This window comes from Notechis scutatus, chromosome 12 (genome assembly GCF_049901735.1).
Source record: "Notechis scutatus isolate UNSWTSFEM ecotype Mainland chromosome 12, rNotScu1.2, whole genome shotgun sequence".
Classification (NCBI taxonomy): domain Eukaryota; kingdom Metazoa; phylum Chordata; class Lepidosauria; order Squamata; family Elapidae; genus Notechis; species Notechis scutatus.
This window is the reverse complement of record NC_142020.1, coordinates 1,799,497-1,825,923: the sequence shown is the minus strand read 5'-3', so window position 1 is coordinate 1,825,923 and position 26,427 is coordinate 1,799,497. Positions and strand designations below refer to the sequence as shown.

Genomic DNA, 26,427 nt, shown 5'->3' with positions numbered 1-26,427 from the left:
TCTTGACCCTGAGACACGGCCTGATATTTAGTTCTGGGCCTTTAGCCTCTTGATGTGTCCCGTGGCAGTCTGGGCAAAAGTCCACCCTGGGCAGTTAGACTCTCTAATCTTCTGCCAGGTGCTTTGTTTGGGTAGCCTGGTTGGCTATCTAAACACAATTGCCTTGGCTGTTTCAGAACCTACAGAGTTCTCATTCAACCTGGCTACCCCAATTTTGCTTCCCACAAGGACTGTTGTTTGACCCTGGCTTCCTTATTGAGAGCCACATACAGTAATAGAGAGACCATGATTATTTAAAATACTAAAAAGCAAAGACATCACTCTGCCCACAAAAGTGTGCATCATCAAGGCTACGGTTTTCCCAGTTGCAATGTATGGCTGTGAACATTGGACCCTAAGGAAGGCTGAGCGCCAAAGAATGGAGGCCTTTGAACTCTGGGGCTGGAGGAGAAGAGGCGATCCAACCGGTCAGTCCTAGAGGAGATCAACCTTGACTGCTTTTTAAGAAGGCCAGATCCTGAAGATGAAACTCAAAGACTTTGGCCACCTCATGAGAAGGAAGGTTCTCGCTGGAGAAGAGCCGAATGCTGGGAAACATTGAGGCAAAAGAAGAAGAAGGGGACGACAGAGAAGGAGGTGGCTGGATGGAGTCCCTGAAGCAGTCGGCCTGAGCTTAAATTGACTCCAGAAGATGGTAGAGGACAGGAAGGCCTGGAGGAATGTTGTCCATGGGGTCACAATGGGTCAGACACGACTTCGCAATTAACAACAACAAAATTATTTAAAGCATCTATAATCCATTTCCCTGAGGATCAACGAACATGAAACCCAGTCAGTAGCTGCAAGAAGCTTCAGCTACCTCTCTGTTGTACCATGGACTTCTGTTCAACTATATTAATACTGCATACCTAGGCAATGTGGGTGCAGGTAGTCACTGACTTACAACGTTCACCAGAAGTTGTAATGCCACTGGAAAAAGTGGCTTACAAGTGATCCTCACACTTACGACAATCTCTATAGTTATGCGATCAAAATGTGGGCACTTGACATGCATTTATGATGGTTGTGCTGTCCCACTGAGTGTCCCAGGGTCCCATGGTTGCATAGCACTGGAAATTCTGATCCTCGTTGTGGTTCTAAGTTGAGGACTGCCTGCATACTAAGCATCTCATTCACCAATAAAGGAGAATATTTGTAGCTCAGGGTTGAAAGAAAGAGGGGTCCTTGGTGTACTCTGAGCTTGGTGGTTTTCTTGCCGACGTTTCATTACCCAACTAGGTAACATCCTCAATGCTAGGAGGGAGTGGGGTTTGCTTTCTGATTATGTATGAGTGGCAGTAAACAATATCCCAATCAAGGAGCTATCAACTTAGACAAACAATCAAGCAGTAAAGCAGTGTCTAATCAAGGAACTACCAAGAAGAAAACAACCCTCCCACCAACAGGGCAAGCCACTTGTATCTAAACTGAGAGCAAACTCTACTCCCTTCTAGCACTGATGATGTTACCTAGTTTGGGTAATAAAATGTGTGCAAGAAAACCACCAAGCTCAGAGAGCACCAAGGACCCCTCACCTCATTCACCTTCATCAGTCATACTGTCAACATACTTTAAAAGGTAAAGATCCCAGTGACTAAATCCACAGAAAATATTGGAAACATTTCTGTCTAAGCCAGTCTGGTGAAATGGTTAAGATGCTGGACTAGAAACTAGGGGACTTCCTGTCCACCGTCTGCTGCAGAAGCTCACTGGACAATGTTGGTCCAGCTACTCTGTCTCAGCCCGACCCACCTCACAGGGTTGTTGCTATAGAGAAAATGGGAGGTAGGAGTGTTATATAGTATATTGCCTTGAGTTATTCAACTTTCTTCAAATTCAAAGAAATACTGTAACATATCGAAGAATGAAGGAACCATTTGAAACTTCTAGAGATTGTATATGGAGGAGGACCACAAGAGGAACCTACCAGCCTCTTGAACATCTGCTCAATCTTTCTCATCCAACATTCTGGGCGAAGGAGGTTAAGATCTGCTTGATGCATTATCACATTATACTAAGCTCAATTAATATTAATCTTCGTTAGGTTTGTTATGGCTCATCCCAGTCTACCAATCCAATCCTTTGCTTCATTGAGCCCAGAGAATTATTAATTAAGTCACTGGCTTAACTATATTGGTGACTCCGGATTGCAGGTGGAAACCAAGAAGAATTTCAGTGGCAACATTTGTGCTTCTGCAGTAAGTGAGAGTGTAACTAAACTGAGGTGTATTGACTACTCAGTGGAAAGTCAAAAAAGAACATTGCTCCCAAAATTGATGAGCTTCCTTGGGTCAAGGTCACACTCAGACCAACACAATAAATCTTCCGGCCAGCAATCTTTCTCAAACTTGGCAATTTTAGGATGTATGGACCTCAACTCTCCTGCTGGCTAGAAAACTGTGGGAATTGAAGTCCACCTGTCTTTTCGTGGAAAGGAGTGATACATTATTTCTTGGAAATGTGAACTGGTAGTCCTGATAATGACAGATCAGCTTCTATGTAATATCTCTCTGTGTGAGAGATGGACAGATAGACAAATTGGGGCTTAAATCGTGGGTTTTTTCTTTTGCCTGTTCATTTGCCTGGAACAAACTCCTAGCAGCCCATTGCTCAGGCACCTGGATGTGGTTCACACACCATTGTCTTCTGTAATCACAGGGCCCTTGTCTCCTGTCTTGCCAACTTCACCTTCCATATATTTTCTAGATATATTTGGCCCAATTGGCAAAAGAAGGCTCAGGACAGTATGGGTTGGAAACATGTGGAAGAGGCCTTCAGTGGATAGACAATGACTAAATGATGGTGGTGATATTTTCTTGATATACAGGCTCAAACATTGGAAGGAAACACAACAAGCTTAGGACTTACCAAGAGAGAAGACTTATTAGGGTTTATTACAGAAAAACAAGGCAATTCCATAGAAGTCATGGAAACCTGCAGTGATAATTGTCTTCCCTGATAGCAATTGAAGAAAGCAAGTTGTTCAACAATAATGTTGAATCCAATCCATCATGACGTTTCACTTCTCATCCAAGAAGCTTGATGAACTGAAGGACTGAAGAAGCTTTTTGGATGAGAAGTGAAATGTCTTCAAGGAAAAACCAAGAAAATCCGGTTGTCTTTCGAAGAAACACCTTAGATACAACCGTGTTTGATAGTATTGAAGGCCGCTGAGAGGTCAAGAAGAATCCATCACCGCTATTAAGGTCTACCTCATGTCAACCTTTCTCTGCTCATTGTGTCCACAGAATGCTGCCCAGCAGCCCTGTTTAGCATCACCCACTCCCATTTTGGTAAAGGGGGCTATTTTCAGGTTCATTTTCAGGACCCTGCTGAAGAATTTGGGATATGGGGCAGAAATGGCATTGGTTGGGCTTTTGGATGACTCTGGCAGGAGTGGGAGAAGGTCCCTTCTCAGAGACCTTCAATACCATCAAACATGGTTGTATCTAAGGTGTTTCTTCAAAAGATAACTGGGCTTTCTTGGTTTTTCCTTGAAGACATTTCGCTTCTCATCCAAGAAGCTTCTTCAGTACTTCAGTTCATCAAGCTTCTTGGATGAGAAGTGAAACATCTTCAAGGAAAAACAAAGGAAGTCTAGTTGCCTTTTGAAAAAGCATCAGTCACTCATAGCCTGTTCATCTCCATTATGGACTACTGCAATGTGCTCTGCATGAGGCTGGCAGAATGCAGTGGTGTGAGCAATTTTTTTGGCACCCCTAGAGTTGTTCGTGTAACACCTCTGATGCACGAGCTGCATTGGGTGCCAATTAGCTTTTGGGTCCAATTCAAGGTGTTGGTTATCACCTTTAAAGCCCTTTGTGGCATGGGAGCAAGGATCCTCAGGTTACCTGAGGAACTGTCTCACCTTAATTATATTGTCCTGTCCCATTGGTTAAAAGAATTTCAACTAGTGAGGCCCAGGAAAAGACCCCTCTGCCATGGCCCCTGCCCTTCGAATCATTCTCCCTCCAGAGGAGCATTCAGAAAGAGTGTGAAGACCTGGATCTGCCAATTGGCATGGGGTGTGTGTGTGAAAAGGTGCTAGGCCACCCTGGGGGTGTTTTTAACTTCCACCTTTTTAACTTTTTAATTATTTAATATGTTCAGCTTCACCTTTTTAATTCTGTTTTAACTTGGTTCTTATCTACATTTCTATATTATGAGATGTTTGCTGTATTATAAACTGCCCAGAGTCACAAGTGAGATGGTCAGGGTAGAAAATGTGATGAATAAGTAAATAAAACAAATAATAGAGACACCAAACAATGAAGAATGTCTCTCTGTGTTAAAAATATCCAGCCCTGCTCAACAACACAACTGAATGAACTTGGCAGTGCTCTAGACAGCATCCAGGTTAAATAAATGGAGGAAGAAATAAAAGCTCGGCCGATACTGGTGCCAACTACTGATCACCCAACTGAGAAGATGTAAATAACGCCTTCCAAAAGCAAATTGTAGATCTTTCAGAGAGGCATGAAATAGTAGTGAAGGGGGACTTTAATTACCCCCAACATCTGTCAAGAGACAAGCTCTGCCAAGCGTGCTCCTCCAGGAAATTCTAAACTAACTTGCTGACAGCATTCTCCTTTGGCAGCGGGGAGGGGAAAGGCAGGATTTCAACTTTCCAGGGCCCGACAAACTGCAACCCAGGAGACTGGAGGAACAAGATAGTGGTCTGGCTGAATGCCCTGCCTCTCCCTCATCCCCCTTGCAGAGTGGATGAAGAAGCGCTGAATAACTGGAAGAGGGCAAACACTGTTCCTAACAGAAAGGAGAAGGAAGATTCAGCCAAATAGGATTGCAATTGAGGTGGACCAGTTGCTTTCGTGGTGTAGAGACAATAACTTGGTCCTCAACGCCAATAAGACCAAGGAGCTTATAGTGGATTATAGAAAGAACAGATCAGACCTCCAGCCCTTGCTTATCAATGGAGACCGAGGGGAGCAAGAGGCAGTTTTAAGTTTCTGGGTGTTACCCTAAAAGAGGACCTGACCTGGGGTGCCCACATTGCAGCCCTGGTCAAAAGGGCTCAGCAGAGATTATACTACCTGAGGCTTCTCAGGAAACAACAACAGAATGAACAACTGCTGGTGACCTTCTACCGCTGCACCAGAGAGAGTATCTAAACTTACTGCACCTCTGTATGGTTTGCCAATTGCACAGGGGCAGATAGGAAAGCCCTCCAGAAGGTTAATGTCATTGCCCAGTGGATCCTGGGTTGCCCTCTCCCCTCTTTGGAAGAGCTTTAGAGCTCCCGCTGCCTTAAGAAAGTTCAAAACATTCTCAAAGATCCATCTCATCCTGGGCACCTCTTTTTTTGGCAGACAGTACAGGACAATACAAACAAGGACAAATAGGCTGAAAAACAGCTTCTATCCCAGGGCAGTTGCTCTGTTGAATTCTGCTGTATAGTGCAGTGTTGGTGCAGTATTGGGGGTTTTCAGTTCAATGTGTGGAGGGTGAAGGATGTTTGAGTTTATTTTCATGGTCATGATGTGCACTGAAGATGGTGTTTGATTTCATTGTACGAGGTGCAATAACAATAAAGTAAACTAAAAAACTAAAACAATAGGATGGCAACAATATTGGGGAAGATTCCCCAGCAAACAACTAATTGATATGGTTTAAAAAAACCTCCCTTTTTAAAACCCTGCAATCCCTTAATTTGGGGTAGAGATGGGACGGCTGTATGGAGCTGAACATTTACCAGCCGGATGCCCTTCCTCGTGCCAGGCAGAGTTCGCAGCAGATATTTTTTTCATGGCGCCCTAGGAGAGAAACACCTGCCCCAACCTAGCACTGAACGCTCAAACTTCAAAGTGGGAGGTGAGCGTCTTCACCACTAGGCCACCACACCACTCAACTGATTGAGAGAGTAACCCACCATAAAACCAGTGCAGCTCTTTTTCTCAAATCAGCATGGATTTGACAAGCAAAAGTCTTGTAAAATTAAACTTATTTCATTTTTAAAAAATCTGATCGCTACCTCAGTCTAAAAACTAAAACAGTATAAATTAAAACAGAGCTAAGAGCCAGTTAAAACTATATGAGAAAATAGAAAGCTCTTTGATGTTAATTGGGCAGCAGCTGAGCCTTTCCTGGGGTGGGCCTTGCATAAGAAAGGTGCCCCCATAGATGGGGCTCTCCCCAGAGCTCGCCTCCTTTGAGAAGAGGAATGTGGAGGCAGTCTCACCGGACAGCCTTAAGGTCTGGGTAGGTACATACAGAAGATGCTCCTTTGGGTAACCTGAAGATCTAAGACCATTTAGGGCTTTAAAAGTCAAATCAACACTTCAAATTGGGTGTGGAAATGGACCAGCAGCCACTGTAGATGGTGAAGAATCAGAATAATGTGGGGCCTTTGGTGCTGTTTGCTTGTAGACTTTCATTACCCAATTAGATAACATTACCAATGCCAGTGAGTGTGGGGTTTGTTCCCTGTTTATTTCTAGTAGATTCCCCTAGCAGTGTTGGGAGGGTGTGGTTTTCTCCTTAGTAGCAAGAGCACTAGCCCTTAGACTTATATACCGCTTCACAATGCTTTAAGCCCTCTCTAAGTGGTTTACAGAGTCAGTATTTTGCCCCCAACAATTTGGGTCCTCTTTTTACCCACCTCAGAAGGAAGGAAGGCTGAGTCAACCTTAAGCTGGTCAGAATCGAACTGCTGGCAATTGGCAGAGTTAGCCATGCAATACTGCTTCACAGTGCTTTACAGCCTTCTCTAAGTGGGTGTACAAGTCAGCATATTTCCCCCAACAATCTGGGACCTCATTTTACCAAGGATGGAAGACTGAGTCAACCTTGAGCCAGTTAGAATTGAACTGTTGACAATCAGCAGAGTTAGCCTGAAATACTGCATTCTAACTACTATGCCACCATGGCTCAAGTAGTAGTTCCTTGATTAAGTATTATACACTAATCTTTAAAAAAAAACCATAATATATTGAAACACTGACAGAGCAAGCTACCGCATATAAACAGGGAGCAAACCACACACACCCTCACACGGTTGGTGTTACCTAGTCAGACAATGAAACTTCTACAAGAAAACAACCAAGCACAGAGAGCAGCAACGACTCCAGAATTCAACTGTAAACTATAGAGATGATCTTGTATTGGAATTGGATATCAACTAGTACCGTTTACCCTAACCCTGCAATGGCAAACCTATGGCACATGTGCCACAAGTGGCACACACAGCCATTTGTGCTGGCATGCGAGCTGCAGGAAAACTTACCTCACTGCGCATGCACGCTCCTCGGAGCTGATTTTTCGGTGGGTTTGAGGCTTTTTTGGCTTCCCAGAGGCTTGGAAAAAGCCTCTGCAAGACTTTTCAGGTCGAATAATAGGCCCGTCCTTAAAAGCCTTGCAGAGGCTTTTTGCAAGCCTCTGGGAGGCTGAAAAGGGCCTCAAACCAGCCGAAAAATCAGCTGTGAGGCACAGCTCAGCTAAGGGGGTGGCGGGGGGGTGGATTGCACGCACATGTGCAGGAGGCATGGGGAGGCACATTGTATTTTGGGTGCTGGCACGGGAATGCACGCACGCTAACGCGCATGCAATTTTTGGCACAGGAGCCCAAAAAGGTTATCCACCACTGCCCTAACCTAATATACATCACAGTTTTGTTGTGGTGAAAAATAGGAAGGGGACACTGTGTTTTGAGCACTTGAAAAAAGGATGGGATATAATAAGCAGATAAATAAATAGAAGGAAAATGCACAGGTGGCCATATGGAAAATGTTCATCAAGAGCTCCTCATCAAATGCTATTTGATACCTCAAGGTTCAGTGCTGGCATTGTACTTTAACTTTATCATTAATTACTTGGAAGAGATGAGGAGGGGCTTGTCCAAGTCATAGATGATGATCAGTCCAGATTTATCACACATTGCCTCAGTGCTGAGCATTTATTGTCATGAAAGGACAAAGGAGTGTGAGAAGCAACAAACCATATAGACTGCAAGATTTTTTCATTAATAAGACATGATAAAATATTTGTGAGAATCTCCCTTTGAAATGGTCAGAACCACCCAGCTGGTTGGAATATTATCAAATAACCAGGGTAACTTTAAAAGAACAATGAAACCAAGCAAGAACACTTAGAGACTTGATGGAATTTGAAAAACTCACAGCACAAACCTTGAAGTGTTTGTTGGATCTTGTTTATAAATACTTGATGAAGAATGACTTGGAAACTAAAGAAAGCTGTGATCAAATGGATGAAGAATTGTGCTGTCCTTGGTTGTTTTCTTGCAGACATTTCATTACCCAAATACCGAAAGAGCTTTCCCAGTTTATATTCTAGTGGCTTCCCTGTCAGTTGGTGGTCTTGGAGATTTTTTGGTTGGGCTGTTTACTGCTGGCTTCGTTTACTTTTCAATTGTTGTCTGATGTTGATCTTGATGTTAAGCTATGCTCATCTGGATGTTTGATTGCTGGTGGGAAAGTGTTTTTGTCTCCTTTTTGTGCTTGTTGATTGTTTCTTTTCCACAGTATGTAAATGTTGTTTATGCCTATGAGTCTGTTGATGATTGATTTGTCAGAGTGCCAGGCTTCTAGAAATTCCCTCGCATTTTTGGATTTGGCTTAGTCTAGGATGGTCATGGTTTCCCTGTCAAAACTATGGTTAGGTCTGTCCATATGTGGCCAAATTAAAGAGTCTAGGAAGATTCTCAGTCATCCAGGTCATGGTTGTCCCAAGAGGCAACTGTTTTCAAGAGACAACTGGATTTTCTTGTTTTTTCTTTGAAGATGTTTCACTTTCATCCAAGAAGCTTCTTCGGCTCTGTGAAGAAGCTGAAAAAGCTTCTTGAATGAGAAGCAAAATGTCTTCCAAATAAAAAATAAAAAAACCAAGGAAGTCCAGTTGCCTTCAGAAAAAAGCACCTTTGGGTGAAATTAAATAGTTTTCATCAAGTCTTCTGCTAGTTTTCTGTCTGTTCGTTCTGCATAGTGCTGTTGCAGTCTTTACAGTGTACACTGTACATGACTCCTGTTTGTATAGTAGATTAATATACATCTTAGATAATTAGATGCAATAATTGAGATGCAACAATAGAAAGAATATTAAATTCACAGCAAGTATTATACTGATTAAGTTGGGCAGTTCGTTTTAATAAACGTTGTTGGAAATATAAAAATTATGTTAGACCATTTTTCCATATTTGGTAGCAATGTTGTAAAACTTACTGAGTTTTGAAAATAATTTACTGTATAATGAAGTGAAACAACAAGTGAAAGAAGCAACGGATGGAAACTAATCAAGGAGAGAAGCAACCTAGAACTAAGGAGAAATTTCCTGACAGGGAGAAGAATAAACCAGTGGAATGGCTTCTTTTCAGAAGTTGTGGGTCTTTGTCACTGAAGGCTTTCAAATAGAGACTGGACACCCATTTGTCTGAAATGGTATAGGACAGGGGTGTCCAACCTTGGCAACTTTAAGACTTGTGGACTTCAACTCCCAGAATTCCCCAGCCAGAAAAGCCTGGTTTAAAAGATCAGGGGGGGAGGGGCTTTGATCACATGGCCTGGGCATCATTGTGATATTCTTGCCCCCAGACCCTTTAACCCCTTTGCAGCTTGTGGTCCCCAGATATACTTTCTATATTCTGGGTTTGGTTTTCAAAATACTGCTGAATATACGCCAGGCTGGAAGGCATTGCCCATCCTTTCATGCCAAAAGAATCGTCTCTGCTCAGGGGCCGTTTTCCTGTGGAACCCCCCCTGCCATGCTTGGGAGAGGTCTGCAGAATATGGCCAAAACAACCCAAGATAGAGCCATGAATGATGATATGCAACGGATGGTTTGATCCAGGAGTGCTCTTGGGAGAGCAACGAAAGAGCTGAATTGAAAAGGGCCCAATTTCAAAACTTGTCCAAAAGGTCCAAATGTCCAAATAGAGACTGGACACCCATTTGTCTGAAATGGTATAGGACAGGGGTGTCCAACCTTGGCAACTTTAAGACTTGTGGACTTCAACTCCCAGAGTTCCTCAGCCAGCTTTGCTGGCTGAGGAACTCTGGGAGTTGAAGTCCACAAGTCTTAAAGTTGCCAAGGTTGGACACCCCTGCTATAGGATCTACTGCTTACGCAAGGGGGTTGAACTAGAAGACCTTAAAGGTGCCTTCCATTATTCTATGTTCTAAGTTTTAAAACCTTAATTTCCTTTCTAACGTCCTATTTTTTTTCCTTTATACTGTATATTATCATTTCCACAACGTATGTTGATTTTGCTGCATATACGGTTAAGTGTTACAAGAATACTTCTCACTTCCTGGTGGAAAGCGCACGCTGTTCTTTCTGCAGGAGACAGGCTAAGTTTGAGGAGGGTATTCGAACATACCATAAATCTGTCATAGAAAATAATTCAATTTGGAAACCATTTTGGGTTTTGGATTTGGATTTGTATACAGGCTTGTACAGCGTCATAAATTTGGGGCTTTTTTAAAGTCTTCAGTTGCTCATATAAACATCATTGTTATTCTTAATTTCATTTTACGATTTATAGCATTGCTATTGATGCTGGTGGAGTACTCGAATTTTAACAATCTATATAGCTTTTATAATGATATAGCATATTCAGTTACTTAAAGCTGTTAAAGCAACATTTTAAAAATATTAGCATGTAGTTATATGACACATGCTAATATTGGGGGGAGGACTTGCTTTTCTTTTCCTTATTTTTTATCCTTTTTTTCTTTCTCCTTTTAATACATATGCATGTGTATCTATTTGCAGAAGATACAAAACTGGATGTGACAGAAAACAAAAACAAGACCGAAGATAATTTTAGTAGGGTAGACAAGTGGGCTGAAAGATAATAAGATTAAATTTAATAGAAATAAAGGCTTCATGAATCAAATGCAGAGGTTTTGGATATGGGATTTGGGTAAAAGCATACGCAGTCTTAGAATTGGAGTTGATTACAAACTGAGTGTGAATCAGCAGTGTGAAATGGCTGCTAAAAAAGCAAGTGTGATTTTGGGCCATATCAACAAATGGATAGATTCCAAGTCAAATCTTGATAAGCTCTATCATGTTATTCAGTGGTCAAAATCCCCTTCTCCAGTGTTGTGTCCATCTCTGGGTATACCTCATTTAGCAAAGATAGGCCAGGCAGGAATTAGTGGTCTCCAAGACAGATAGTCATTAGGTAAGCACTCACTAACCTCTTGGGTTCAAGGTCACCCAAAATTGGGCTAAGGAATGATTGGGAAAGATGACAGAAAGTCGGTTTGAACTAAAAACCCCTAAGGCAAAGGTCTCCAAGACCTTTTAAGAGTTGTGGACTTCAACTCCCAGAATTCCTCAGTCAGCTATGTTGTACTGGCTAAGGAATTCTGGGACTTGATGTCCACAAGTCTTAAAGTTGCCAGGGTTGGAGATCCCTGCTAAGGCTACCCCTGCTGAGTCTGTCACCTGCACCTCTATAACTGTCTGGTTTGGTTCTGCAACCCAACAAGACAGACACAGAGTTCAGAGAGTAATTAGGACTGCAGAAAAAGCAAACCACCTGCCTTCAGTCCAGGACCTGAATACTGCATGAGTCAAAAAGAGGACTGTGAAAATATCTACAGACCCCTCACACCCCGTACATAAACTGTTTCAACTCCTATCCACAAAATGACACTATAGAGCACTGCACACCAGAACAACTAGACACACAAGGACAGTTTTTCCCAAAAGCCATCACTCTGCTAGACAAATAATTCCCTCAACACTGTCCAACTATTTACAAAGTCTGCACTACTATCACTATTAATCTTCTCATCACTCCTTATTGCCCATCCCCTCCCACTTGTGACAGTATGACTGTAACTTTGTCGCTTGTATCCTTACGATTTATATGGACTGTTTCCTAGTATGATTTGAGTGCTTATTGTACCCTATGACTATCATTAAGTATTGCATCTGATGATTCTCGACTCTTGATGAACGTCTCTTTTCTTTTATGTACACTGAGAGCATTTGCACCAAGACAAATTCCCTGTGTGTCCAATCACATTTGGCCAGTAAAGAATTCTATTCTATTCTATTCTATTCTATTCTATTCTATTCTATTCTATTCTATTCTATTCTATTCTATTCTATTCTATCCTATCCTATCCTATCCTATTCTATCCTACCCTATTCCCTATTCCCTATCCCCTATTCCATTGTATTCCATTGTATTCCATTGTATTCCATTGTATTCCATTCCATTCCATTCTATTCTAAGCTACTTCCACCTTGGTACTAGCAGTGAGCTATCAATTTTTATATTCAGAACATTTCTCTCTGCAATAAAGATTATGCTTCAGCCATGGTTTATCTGTGAATCTTCTGCCAAGCCAAGTGGAAAAAAAAATCATGCAAACACCAAGCGGTGGTGCTTCATGATATCTGGGAATTGTGCCAATTCAAGGTCAAGAGAACATTACAGACCTGGAGAAACCATAAAAATTTAAAAGACAGGGAAGAATGCTGCAAGCTGATCCTTAGAAAGAGAAATAAAGGGATATGTGCACGTTTAGCATTAGATGAGTGAGTGGGGACATTTTAGATGCCTGAAGAAGAGTCACATAGAAGTCAGGACCTACTGTTATTTCTCGTGCCTGCATGTTGTTATGGTGAAGGAAAAGATTTCAGCTGAATTTTAGAAAGGCATGCCAACAGTAAGAGCAGCTCACCCATGGAACCAATGGCTCAGAAAAGTGTGGAGCATTAGACACGTGCAAGTGGAGACTAGACAGCATTCTGTCAGAGAGACTTTAATTTGGATTTGTCCCTAAATACTTCCTTCCAACTCTGGTTCTATGAAGACTGGGAACATTGAATGACATAGGGGGAAGGGTTCTTAATCTGGATTGTGCCTCCTCCTCCTCCTCCTCCTCCTCCTCCTCCTCCTCCTCCTCAAGATAGCTCAACCTATTCTCCAAAGCAGTGGTCACCAACCAGTGGGCCGGGGATCACTGGTGGTCTGCAAGAATATTTTGGTGGTTCACAGAGAAATGTCACCCCCAAAGCAATTAAACCAGGCTGCATGGGAACACACGGCTGTGCCGCCCACATGGCCCGTGGGAACACAAGGCTTGCGTCGCTTGCATTGCGAACAACATGAAGTAGTGAGGGGAGGGGGGAAAGGGCAGAAAGGGGGAATTTGCCCCACTCTATTCATGCACCTGGCCTGGCCACCGGGCTGCTTCTTTCCGCTTCTTTCTTCTGCTTTTGGCTGCATGCAAGGAAAGCAGCAAAAGTCTTTCTTTCTCTCCCCCAAACTCCCCCAGAAACGAGTCTTTGGGACCCTGCAAGGCCTCCTGCTCCAAGAGGCTGCACCCACGTGAGTTTGGGGGAGAGAAAGAAAGATTTCTGCTGCTTCTGCTGCTTTCCTCTCTCTCTCTCTCTCAATCCCCCTGAGAACGGAGCTGGAGACGGTATCCTGCAATCCCAAATAAAGAATGAAAATGGGGTGGGGATTTCCCTGCATACTTTTTCTGGGATTTTCCCAGGGTCTCTGGTCCGTGGGATTTAAAATTATGAGTTTGGTGGTCCTGAGGTCCAAAAGGTTGGTGACCCCTGCTCCAAATCACCTGAAGGCAGAACAAGAAGCAATGGACTATAGAAGGAGAGATCCAGCCTAGAACTAAGGAGAAGCTAAGACTCCACTCCTGAGCCTAATTTCTTCACAGAAACTACCTTCATGCCTTTTGGCTTGTTGAGCTCCTGCATTGTGTGAGGCTGACAGCCTTTGTGCTGTGTTTTTGAAGGATTAGCAGTTCTGGTGGGAACTACGGTCCTTAACTGGAACCAGAATTTATATTGCCAAAAAGGTTGTTCCGTGAGTCAGAGGTCTCCAACCTTGGCAACTTTAAGACTTGTGGACTTCAACTCCCAGAATTCTCCAGCCAGCTGCCGTGAGTCATTCCCAACCTTATGACCTTTTTGCCACTAAGTGAATCATGTTGCCAGACCTGCCCCAGTCTGATCTCTTAGGAAAGAAAGACCCTCCCCTTCATTTCGGTGAAGGGATGGGTTCTTTTACTGAAAGATGCTGGCTGCAGTAAAGTCAGGCTAGAACTTAATTCCCTGCATTCAAACGATACAGAAAATTTCCCCCAGATCCCAGCACACACACACACACACACACACCGTGACCAGTCCATATTCAGCCAATAACAGTCCACCTAGGTGTTTTGAGAACACTGAGGTCTTTAAGGCAATTTACCTTCTTCCTCAGAGTGCCTGGCCTTGGGTGCTGGCACAAATGAGCATATAAAAATATGGCACAAATAAGCGCATAATCGTGCCTACTGCCCCCGTCCTGTAAATTGTCCCCATTTATTCGTACCTATTTCCTGTATTCATAGTCATGTTTGTTCTTGTACCTATTATCTTGTAAGCATTTGACAAATCAAATAAACAAACAAACAAACAAACTGGTTCCAAACTCTCCTGCTCTTCCCCCCTCCCAATTTTCCATCACATGCACACGTAGTTTGACTGCCCATTTGTCCCCTCCACCATGTTCCCCCCAGTCTTTGATGCATGGCGGACCTGACACAGGTGGTTGTTAAACAAATCCAGCTTCCCCATTGACTTTGCTCGTTGGAAGTTGGCTAGGAAGATCACCAATGGTGATCACATTCCTAAATCCATGCTGTTGCTAAGTGACTGGATTTTGATCATATGACTTTGCGGATGCTGCATTGGTTGTTAAGTGTGAGGATCAGTTGTAATTCCCCTTTTTTCAGGGCCATTGTTACCTTGAACAGCCACTAAATGAATTGGTTGTAAGTCAAGAACTACCTGTATTTTTCCTTGGGGGAGCCTCAAAGATAGATAATTGTGTTTCTGCCATCCAACCTTGGCAATGCAAACTGGAAGTGTCCTCTCTCACATCCAAGGTGAGCTAAAGAATCATTTACAGGTAGTCTCTGACTTACAAACATTTATTTAGTGGCCAACGTTACGACGACAGTAAAAAAAGTAACTTATGACTGGTCCTCACAGTCTTACTTAGCAACAGAAATATTGGGCTCCATTGTGGTCGAAAGTTAAGGATGACTTACGACCCCAAAGGCTTACATGACAAAGGGCTGGTTATTTGAAGGACTACTTGCCTCCCATAACATCTGCCTAGCAAACATCGTCCTGCAGGCTTGGAGCATTCCGGTTCCTTTGATTAAACAGCCTCATCTCTCAGGACCCCCGGAAGCCCCCCTTCTCTGTAACAGCCCCTATCCCTCCAGAATGAGGTCCTCCCCCTCCAAAATCCAGACGGCCTCCACTCTGCTGTGCTTCAGAAGAGCAGAGAAGATCTGACTTTTCATCCAGGTGTTCAGCAAAGGAGAACAAGACCCCCTGCTTCATTGTGCTTGCCACCTTTTATCTCTACCTTTTATCATTTTTATTTGTAATTTCTTTGTTTTTTTGTGAGCCATGCAGAGTCCTTGACTTGGGCAGCATACAAATTACTATTGTCCTTAAGGTTGCACAACAGTTAAATCTCATCTTGGGGAAAAAAATAGAAGGGAGGTGACTAGTCATTTAGCAGCTGTTCAGATTTATGGTGCTGAAGGAAAGGCAGTTGCGACCAGACCTCCTACTTATGTCGGTCACAGTGCAGTCGCATGATTGCAACCTTCTTGGCCAGTTTCTTACAAGCAAAGTCAATGGGGAAACCAGCAGGAGGTCACAAACATCGACCCACGTCCTTCCTTAACAGTGACTTGCTTAACGGTGGCAACCAGAATTGCTAAAATTGTTGTTGCTAAGCAGTGCAGTCACATAATGTCATGATTTATGACTGCATCACTTAAGGGTGGACATTGCATCCCTAATTAGCATCGTTAAGTGAGGGCCCTGTAGTGCAATAAGCAAGCAAACAAGCCTGCAAAAATTGGTTTCCTTAAAGCTTTAGTTAGCTGGATGAATATCACACTTTCACCCTGAAGAAAAAAATGGCAGTTAAAAAAGACATATAATAAATTAAAAACAAATATAGTGCTACAAACTTGAGGCAAACTCAAAAGCAGTGTCTAGGTGTCATCTAAAAGCAAGGATTAAGACCCATAACCAGTCTGGAAAAAGACTAATCCTTCAGCAAGACTTCAGAGGTTTTGGGCTGGGAAGCTGCCAACTCCTTGAAAGGAACTCAGGGTCAAGAGTAGGAAAACAAAGTGACCAGGCAGTGCAAATCACCAGACAGTAGGTTTACTGTATGCTAATGCTCTCTACAAGAATCTGAACTACTAACAGTCAAAGCAACCTGGCGGTAGATAAGAGTCAACGGAATTCAAGGTGGCTGGACTTAGATCTCTTCTGGGCACGAAGGGACTCGAGACCGATGATGTGTTTGACCCCCTCCCTCAGGCTCTGCCTGGTCATCTCCTACACTCAAGAAGCAACCAGTATATGATAATATTATTAATGGATTATATAATTTGATACTTATTTGTATAACGTAATGAGGCATATAGATATAGCAAAAAAAAATGATTATATTTGTCTATGTATTTGGCTAAATGAAAATATGATGGAAAATATAATTTGGATAAATGTGATGAAGTCAGAAGGAAGGATGTGCATGAAATACATAGATATATACAACAATGGCAAAAGTAATATGAAAAGGGGTGAAAATAATGGATGATATCAATTAAGATGAATTTGTGGAAAATTAATGGAATGATATGATTTGATAAAATTTGCAAATATGACGAATATAAGAATATAAGATTAATGAATATAGAGAATGACTAACAATAAAGAAAACAATATAAAGCAATGTATGAGAATATAAAAAGGGTAATAGATAATGATGTGAAATTAGACAAGAAAGCTGTATCTATGATTAAGGTCATGTTTGATTTAAAATGTTAAAAGCCTGGAACCACACTGTTCACCTAAAGATGTATTTAAAGAAATAAAAATTTTAAAAAATCATTTGGGGAAAAAAAAGAAGCAACCAGTCCTCACCTTTCCATATTGGTGCGAGATGATTCCAACACCTTTTCTAAGACTGTACAACCTCAGTTCCAACAGTAAAGCAGAGAACTAAGGGCTGAAGATCAGAGGAACTGGGAGATGCATGAGAGTGGCCTTCCAGTGCGTGGACTTCCCCAGCCGCGAATCTGAAGGGTGACTTTTGAGGAAAATCAGCAAGGAGCCACAAGGGCAGGAAGAGGCAAGACTTGCCCAAAAGGGGTTTGACCTATGACCCTTCAAGAGGTCAACACTCAGGCAGGTATTCGTAAGGAGTCAAGGCCTTCTAACCTTTTTTTCAGTTTAAAGGATTTTGTCAGAACATAAAATTGGACCAAAGAACAAAAGTTAATATTTCCCTGAAGGAAAAGTCTTCCTCGAGTTTAATAATCATGGGGGTGGGAGGGGGAGCAATATGGCTCTGTATTTGCCATCTTTCCAGGATGTTTTTCAGTTTCTAATTTTCATTTTCCAGTGGTCTCTCATCCCAGAACTAACCAGGTTTGTCTGTCCCTGTTTGCAAGATCAGGTTGGCCAGATGCTGCCCCCTGTTATGACCCACTCGATAAACGTAAGGCTGACAGGGGTCTCTTGGATGCCCCCACCAAGGTGGATTCCTGGATATATTTGAATCCAGTAGCTTATCCTGCAGGCTTATGATCTTACTTCTGCCTTTAGCTTACTCTGCTTTCTTCTCTATTTTGAGTTTGTATTTGTCTGAGCTGCAGAACATTTATTTATGAGGCAGCCACATAAATAATCAGAAAGGTTCAAAACTTACCACTTTGGTGGCCCTGGCAAATTATTGATCCACCCTTCAATGAATTATGCTTAGGAAAAGTCGGCTGAAAGGGACTGTGGGATCAAGCTCACCCAATCTAGTAATGGAGGACAAGAACGGCAACAGAAATGAGGCATTACCAAAAGCCCTCGGGCCAGGGGTGGAGTGGTCCTCAAGCTTAAGGGTCATCGAAGAAACACCTGTATGACACAGCAGTACTGTGGGGTGTTGGTGGGAAGCAACAGGGGAGAGACGGGGCTTTGCTTATCTCCCCAGTGAATCAGAATGTCATAGTTTAGGTTCATTTTAGTCTTTAATGTCAACAGTCCAGACAGACAAGCCAACCCACAGAAGAAAGCAGCTTGCTGGCTTATTTATTTATAGAAAGCCCACTTCCACAAAGGACCTGCAGTGGTTTACAGTCAGAAAGCAACAAACCACCAAAAAATTTCATCCGCTATCACTGGAGGCTTTCAAGAAGAGATTGGACTGCCATTTGTCAGAAATGGTGTAGGGTCTCCTGCTTGGGTGAGGGGTTGGACTAGTTGGAAGGTCCCTTCCAACCCTGTTAATCTAATATCTAATATCTAACTAACTGAAAGTAGCCCTTGTATCAAGACCCTGCAGAATAGAGTTTGCAAGTTCTTTGTAAAGATTGTTGTGGTCCGCCAGCAGCCTGCGCAGCTGGTAGCAGAGTCGGACAGTGGGGAGGAACATGGGCCAGTCCTGGAGTCTGGGGAGGATTCAGACAAGGGATCTGTGTCCGACATAGAGATGGGACCAGGGCCATCTGGGAGTTATGTGCTGACTCCGGAGCCTCCAGAATCTGACATCAGCAAGGCAGAGGAACAGCGGGAGCCTGTTCCCAGTGTGCGCATGTGCAGAGCTGCCAGAAGTCAAGATCAGCTAAGACAAAAGGGGCGACTCAGGAGTAAGGCATTTATCACAACAGTTAAGCCTGGCAGTGATTAAATCACTGAAAAGATTGAGCCCAAAGAGACTTGTCCAAAATGGACTCTGCCTTCTGCCGAGGCACTTGGTCAGGATGACTCTCAGGAATGTATTGGGGAGTCTTTGTGATGAGACACCAAAGCTACGGAGAAAAGCCACTGGATCCAATACTAAAGTTCAATGCTATGACTTGCAAGCATCTGGCTTACTCCAGAGGAGCTTAGCTGTCTGACTTGAGGAATCGGGCAGGCAGATCCAGAGCAAGAGCTAAAAGATGAGACTCAGACTGGATGAAGGACAATCTCTAGATCTGTGTTTCTCAACCTCATCGACTCGAGGATAAATGGACTTCAACTCTCTAATCTCGTAGCCAACATCGATGAGTGCACTTCAATTCTGGGAGTGAAGTCCCCTCATCCTCAAGTTGATGAGGTTGAGAAATGGGCCCTACCCAACAAAATGAAATTTAATGTGGAGAAAAGCAAAGTTTTACACTTAGGCAGGAAAAATCAAAGGCACAAGTATATTTTAGGTGAGACCTGGCTCAAAAACAGTAACTGTGAGAGGGACCTTGGAGTCCTAGTGGACAATCATTTAAACATGAGCCAGCCGTGTGCAGCAGCAGCCAGAAAAGCTAATACAATCCTGGGTTGTATAAACAGAGGCATAGAATCAAGATCACGTGTACACCACTTTATAAAACCCTAGTAAGACCACACCTGGAATACTGCAACCAATTTTGGTCACCATACTACCAAAAAAAATGTTGAAACTTTGGAAAAAGTTCAGAGAAGAGCAACTAAGATGATCAAAGGCCTAGAAACTAAAACATATGAAGAACGGCTGTAGGATCTGGATTTGGCTAATTTAAAGAAAAGAAGAATTAGGGGCAACATGATAGCAGTATTCCAGTATTTGAAGGGCTGCCTCAGAGAAGCAGGGGTCAAATTATTCTCCAAAGCACCAGAGGGAAGGACAAGAAGCAATGGTTAGAACTCAAAAACTAATCTAAGAGAGAGGCAACCCGGAATTAAGGAGAAACTTCCTAAAAGTTTGAACAATTAACCAGTGGAACAACTTGCCTTCAGAAATCATGGGCGCTCCATTACTGGAAGACTAGACAGTCACTTGTCTGAAATGGTGTACGTTCTCCTGTTTGAGCAGGGGACTGGACTAGAAGACCTCCAAAGTCCCTTCCAGCTCTGTTCTATTCTTATAATTCTTCTATTCTGATACTCTAGATAAACAAGACAAGGAACAGGGGAAGACAAGGGAGGACCAAACTGGCTATGACTAAAGCTTAGTTAAATGAGAGGCGGGGTTGGATGACATTTCCTTATTACCTGAGGGCAGAACAGGTGTTGTGCAGGCCACTGGATTATGAAAACTGCTAAGGGCAATTGGGCCCAACAAGGACCAGTAATTGAATGCAACATAAATTTTTATGTATTTATTTATTATTATTTTTATTTGGTTTGTCAATTGCTTACAAGATAATAGGTATAAGTAAAAACATAGTTATGAATACATGGATACATATAAGAAAAATAAAAGAAACAATAGGACAGGGACAGTAGGCACATTGGTGCGCTTATGCACACCCCCTACAGACCTCTTAGGAAAGCGGGGAGGTCAATAGTAGACAGTCTAAGGTTAAAGTTTTTGGGGTTTGGGGAAGAAACCAGAATCAGGTAGAGGATTCCAGACATTGACCACTCTGTTGCTGAAGTCGTATTTCCTGCAATCAAGTTTGGTGCGATTAACCTTGAGTTTGTATCTATTGTGTGCTCTTGTGTTGTTATGGCTGAAGCTGAAGTATTCATTGACAGGTAGGACATTGCAATATATAATTTTATATACTATACTTAGATCAAACCGCAGGCGGCATAGTTCTAGGTTTTCTAGTTCTAGAATTTCAAGTCTGGTGGCATAAGGTATTCTGCAACGAGTAGAGGAGTGGAGAACTCTTCTTGTGAAATATTTCTGGACTTTCTCAACTGTATTAATATCAGATATGTAATGCAGGTTCCAGACTGATGAGCTGTATTCAAGTATTGGTCCAGCAAATGTTTTGTATAATCTAGTTAGTAGTGTAATATTACCAGAGAAAAAGCTGACGTAAGATTAGGTAGATTAAGCATGTTTTGTGGGGGTTGCAAACAGAACAGAAAGACACCAATGCAATGGGAGAGAGCATTAGAAAATGGCTTTTAGGCCAGTGGGAAATGATGGCAACCTCTTTATAGTCTATAAAGCAAAACACACCAGATCTAGAAATTTGATGTGAAGAGCCAGAAAGGTCCAAATTCAACTGGAACACAGTTGCCTTCCAGAGGTGATCGCTAAAGAGTTCCACTCAGGAGGAGAAATGAGGAGAAGGGCAAGAGAGGGAGAGCATCCTGCCTCTCTCAGCTTCGCCATTTCATTGTCATTATTTATTGTTACTTGACAAAGCACCACATGTTGCTTTAACATCCCTTTTCATGATCCTGCTGCAAATCTTGGACAGAAGATTGCTGGCATGTAAGAAAGCCATTCCTTTCCCTTTCAAGTTCTGCAGAATGAAAATGAAAGGACATTGCAGAATTCCTCATGGGAGCAACTCATTTGTCCAAACCGTTGATGTTTGAGGGGGTTGTGAGCTCTTCCCCCCCCCAAAAGGGAGGGGTCTGTAGAGCCTCATGTGGCCCATCCCGCTCTACAGGGTGGTTTGCATGAAATGTAGGATGAGTGGCAGATGAATGTGTTTAAATATCTCCAATGCGAGAAGCATTTTTCTGCAGGGTTTTATCACTGATGGCTGATTGGGAGGCATGCATGTTATTGTTTACAGGACAAGCACATAAGAACGTGTCCTGAAAATGACACTGAACATTGTAATACAACACACACACACACACACACACACATCTGCAGCATTTGCTCAATGTGTTCAACTTGGGTAGTACCAGTTTTACTTAAAAATGTAAAACTTATTTAGTTGACCAGTTTGATCTCATGGTAAAACCACCAAGCTAGAAAATGTGAATTCTAATCCGGCCTTAGCAGGAAAGCCAGCTGGGTGACTTTGGGCCAGTCCCTCCCTCTCTCTTTCAACCCAACCCACCTCACAGGGTTGTTGTTGTGGGGGAAAAGAGGAGGGGGAGGAGGAAGATATGTTACATAAGTTCACCACCTTGAGTTATTTGTAAAAATAATAAAGGCAGGATATAAATAAATAAACGCATAAATAAAATGTGACTTAGTGTACTATCCAAATTTAGCTCCTTTGACTACTTTAGGGTTCAACATATTGTACAAACCCAGAATATGAGTTTATTCAGTAACCATTTGCTATGTAAATGTGGCCTTTGGACCATTTTTATAAGGAACAAGGGCTGGACATTCTCCTGTCAATAGAATGAAAACAAATTTGCTTTTCCTTTTTTCCCCCTGGATGGACACAACTGACCAAAGTTTTATGTTGGCATGCTGCATGAAGTACCAGGCCTTCACATGAAACCATCCCATTATAGGTTTGTCTTAGCCTAGCATGCTGTGTCATCATAGGAGCAATGTCTTGCGAAGCCAGGTTTAGGGTTTAGAGTGTCATATGTCAGATCTGTGTATTTGCCACTCTTAAATGGAAGAAGAAGGCGGGTTGATACAAGTAATCCTTTTTTATGTAACCTGAATATCTTAAGTCTTGTATTGAATCTGTATAACTTGCACATGAAATACAACTGGGGGCTGGAGCCCAGATGCCTGGAAACTTGTCACCTCTTGGAGAGATAGCAAGAGGAGTGGAGGCCATAAAAAGTCCAGCTCCAAAAGAAACTTCCTGGGAAACTTTCCTCAACTACGTTCCCAGAAAAAAAAGGGGGGGGGAATTAACATGTTGTTGCTTCTGCGTATTGGCGAAATCCACACCGACTAAGGGGGGGGTCCTAACTCCCTTTATCTAAGCTGCAGGCCTGGAGGCATATTAGACCCTTCTTTGAACATCATCTGGATATCTTCCTTTTCAATAAAGAATTCCTTTTGAAGTACCCAGTTTTCAAAAGTTCATTCTTATTGTCTGAAGGGGGGAGAGTCTGGGCCTTACATAAAGCAGGGTCTGCAATAGTGATCAACCCAGAGAAGAAAAACATTTTTTTCTCCTTCCAAAAACTTCACTCTACCGAGGGGACCCTGCAAAAGTGTCTGGACATAGCAACGAGCAAGGGGAAGCCGAATGCTGGGGAGAAACTTCCACAACTACCCAGCCAGACCCCAACCGCTTTCCACCGCATCAGGGGCTACCTGGGAAGAGGTCTTTCCTAGCATGGCTCAGATTCCCCCCCACCGATGAACATGCCTGTGGCCAAGCACCTAAGGTCCAGCTCATTGCTGGAGTCCACAGAAGGCCACCCGAAAGAATTGGCCACGTTCACGCTGAAGACCAAGCCAAGAGAGACCTGGACCAAGACCTTCAGAACAGCCAAGCCAGTCCCACATTGCCCTCCTCGGCCCTTCTCCCTGCTGAGCGGCCCAGCCAGGAAGAGGGGGCCTGGGGTGGCCTCTTGGCTGGAGGTCCCTACCCCAGGGTTAGCAAAGGGCACCCAAGGGGGGGGAGCCTGCTTTTGGGGTTCCTGTTCTGTAGAGGGAGCAAAGTGTCTTGTGTGCATTGGCACAGCACCTGTGCGCCATAAGCCAGGCTGCCCAATGTCCGCTCAGATCCCCCCACCAAGTGACCATGGCTGGAGCCTGCTGAAATATAGGGAGTCCTCAAGTTACAACCAATCATTCAATGACCATTGCAAGTGACAACAGCACTGAAAGAAGTGAGTTATGTCCATTTATCACACTTATAAAACGAGCTGTGGTGGCACAGTGGTTAGAATGCAGTATTGCAGGCTAATTCTGCCCACTGCCAGCAGTTCGATCCTGACTGGCTCAAGGTTGACTCAGCCTTCCGTCCTTCTGAAGTCAGTAAATGAGGACCCAGATTGTTGGGGGAAATAGGCTGACTCTGTCAACCGCTTAGAGAGGACTGTAAAAGCACTGTGAAGCAGTATATAAGTCTAAGGGCTATTGCTATTTCCTCCCTCCCTTCCTTCTGCTCTGCCCACTGCCAGCAGTTTGATCCTGACTGGCTCCAGGTTGATTCTGCCTTCCATCCTTCCAAGGTGGGTAAAACGAGGACCCAGATTGTTGGGGGAAAGCTTTGCTGGCTGAGGAACTCTGGGAGTTGAAGTCCACAAGTCTCAAAGTTGCCAGACCCCTGCCTCAGAGGTTAGTCCAGTTCAGCAGCGCAGATGGATGGGTAGGGGCCCTAGCCTTTCCCCCCTCGTAAACAAACCCACACCGTGCACATATTTGCATGCACATTCACAAGAGAATGCCACAGGCCTCAGAGCCAGGGACCTTCAGTCAAACTCGGGGCAGTGCTTAGTCAGAAATAAATGTCCACATTGTCTGGGTTTTTTTAAAAAAATAAGATGCTGTCACAAAAATATTCATGGATCGCAGAGGGGTTTTCATGCTCCCACCCCTTCTGTTCCCCGAAGAGCTCAGATTCTTCAGTCAGTGGAAATATCAACCGCAGCCTGTTGCAAAACCTCCAGACGTAACTTCCCCTTTGCTTTGCCAGAAGCTTTAAGTTGGGCAGAAATTATTTGCAGGGGTTTGCATCTCCGGCTGTCCCTCGGTCGGCTTGTGGAGCAGCAGGATAACTTCCCCCAAAGGGGCTGGAAGAATTCCTGAAGTTGGACACTCTCTGCTTTCCCTAATTTGCTCTGGAATGCTGGCATGATGCTCCGTCCAACAGACCAAGACCCTCAGTTTTTCCCTCGGGCCCCATCTCTCTCTGAAGACTGTCAGAACGGGGCCAAATTTAAGGGGGGGAGGAGAAGCTGGTAGGAAAAAAAACTCACAAAGGGAAAGGGGGAGGGGGTTAAGCCGGGACTGTGGAGGAAGAAAGTCCCCAGTGCTTCCCTGTGAGTGGGGCACTTAGGTAGCAGTTTGGAATTCCCCACTGCTGAAGAAGCTTCTTGGATGAGAAGCTAAACATCTTCGTGACTGAGAATCTCTTGACTTCTTCGTGACTTTTAGCTACGCAATTTGGGATGGACACCCTTGGAATGGTGTGGGAGGAGGAATGAACTTTCATAAGAAAAACTGCAGGCTACGAGAACCAGGAGCACCACTCAGGTCACCCTGAGGACACAGAGAAACCTCCAAGCGGCCTCAATGACTCTCTGAAAAGGATGCAAACGACCAGCTGTCTGCAAGGAGCATCAATCCTTCCCTTCCCCACCATCCAGTCAGAGCGGAAGAAGCTCCTTGGATGAGAAGCAAACCGTCTTCAAAGAAAAACCAGAAAGTCCAGCTGCCTCCTGAAAAAAAAAGCCCCTTTGGGACAGCAGTTGGGAATGTTGGGGGTTCCCTTCTAAGCCCCTCCCTCCCAAGCACGGGATAAGAAGCCCACAGAAGGGGGGGAAAGAAAAAGACCCTCTAACCTCAATAGCTTCTTCGTTGCAGAGAAGAGAGTGCAGGCAGCACTCACAGCCACAGCTGCTAAGCCAAGAATGGTGGGCAAATGTATGTTACTACCCAGGATCTGCTAATCAGCCCTCGAGGAAGCTCGATGAGCATGACAGGCGAGAGATTTCTCTTGCAAGATCCAACACACGAGCCAGCAGATCCTCTCAGCAACTCCCCACAACACCTGCCTGGGTGGGAAAGGATCCAGGGGAAGGGCCCATCCGCCAGAGGGTTTCCCTAAACTCCCTCAGCCGAGAGAATGCGGGGTTCCTCCTGTCCTTCGGGTTCACATGGTCTCAAATGCACAACGTTGTTCACCACTTGATCAGAGCCTTTTTTGAGGGGGGGAGTCCAGCTAACCCCCCCCCCAGTGAAAGAATTCCCTTCTGCAAACCCTCCAGGCCCTGGACTTGATTTTTGGGCAGCCACATATTGATGGGGCATGATTGAGGTCCCGGGGGGGCAGATGGAAAGAAACCCCCCAAAAAACCAAGTTTTCGCCTCTTCTCACCATCAGCCTTAAACAGGAGCCCAGTTTTTGTTTTTGATAACCAAAGTTATCAAAAGAGGAGCTTCAACCCTCAGGAGTCCAAGCAGCTTTTCAAAGGTTTCTGCAGAATTAGTCTTTCAGCGGGAAAAGGGAAAGCCCTGTGGGATACATCTGGAATAATTCTTTCCCTTATAATGGATTCACACCATTCACACAGACTCATTCCAGTGTAATCCCAGGACACACCCAAGCCCCATTTCTTCCATCCAGCTCTACCAATGGGCAGGGGGCAAAGCCTGGGCATCCTTGTGGTTTTAGAGAGGATGGGAAGACTGAATGAGCCTTCTCCCCCTGGGCCCCTCTCTACCTCCTTCTCGACTTGCCGCCAGGCAGGAAACCCAGGATCAAGACTGATCTATTCTTCAAAAGCCATTTTTCTAATTGCTAAATATGGGAATGAGGCCTTTCCTGGCTGGGAAATAAAGCTCGGACTAAACTTAACGCTGAAAGATGCTGAAAGCACAAAACCTTCCCCTTAAAGAAAGTCAGCCTGGGAAGATGAGATTCAAGGTGCCTGATAGAGGAGCGTGGGGATGCATTTTGCTTTCCTTTCTCCAGTCAAAAATAGCCCACCCAATTTAAACCTGCTCTGAGCCGAAAGGGAAAAGGTGCAGATGAGCCTGCTCTCTCTCCCTCT

General features: G+C 43.8%; 1 protein-coding gene across 2 annotated transcripts in view; it reads right to left on the bottom strand.

Annotated features, from left to right (window-relative positions):
* Positions 1 to 26,427, bottom strand: part of PRKCB (protein kinase C beta) — a 228,574-nt gene that overhangs the window by 168,777 nt on the left and 33,370 nt on the right. The window lies entirely within an intron of this gene.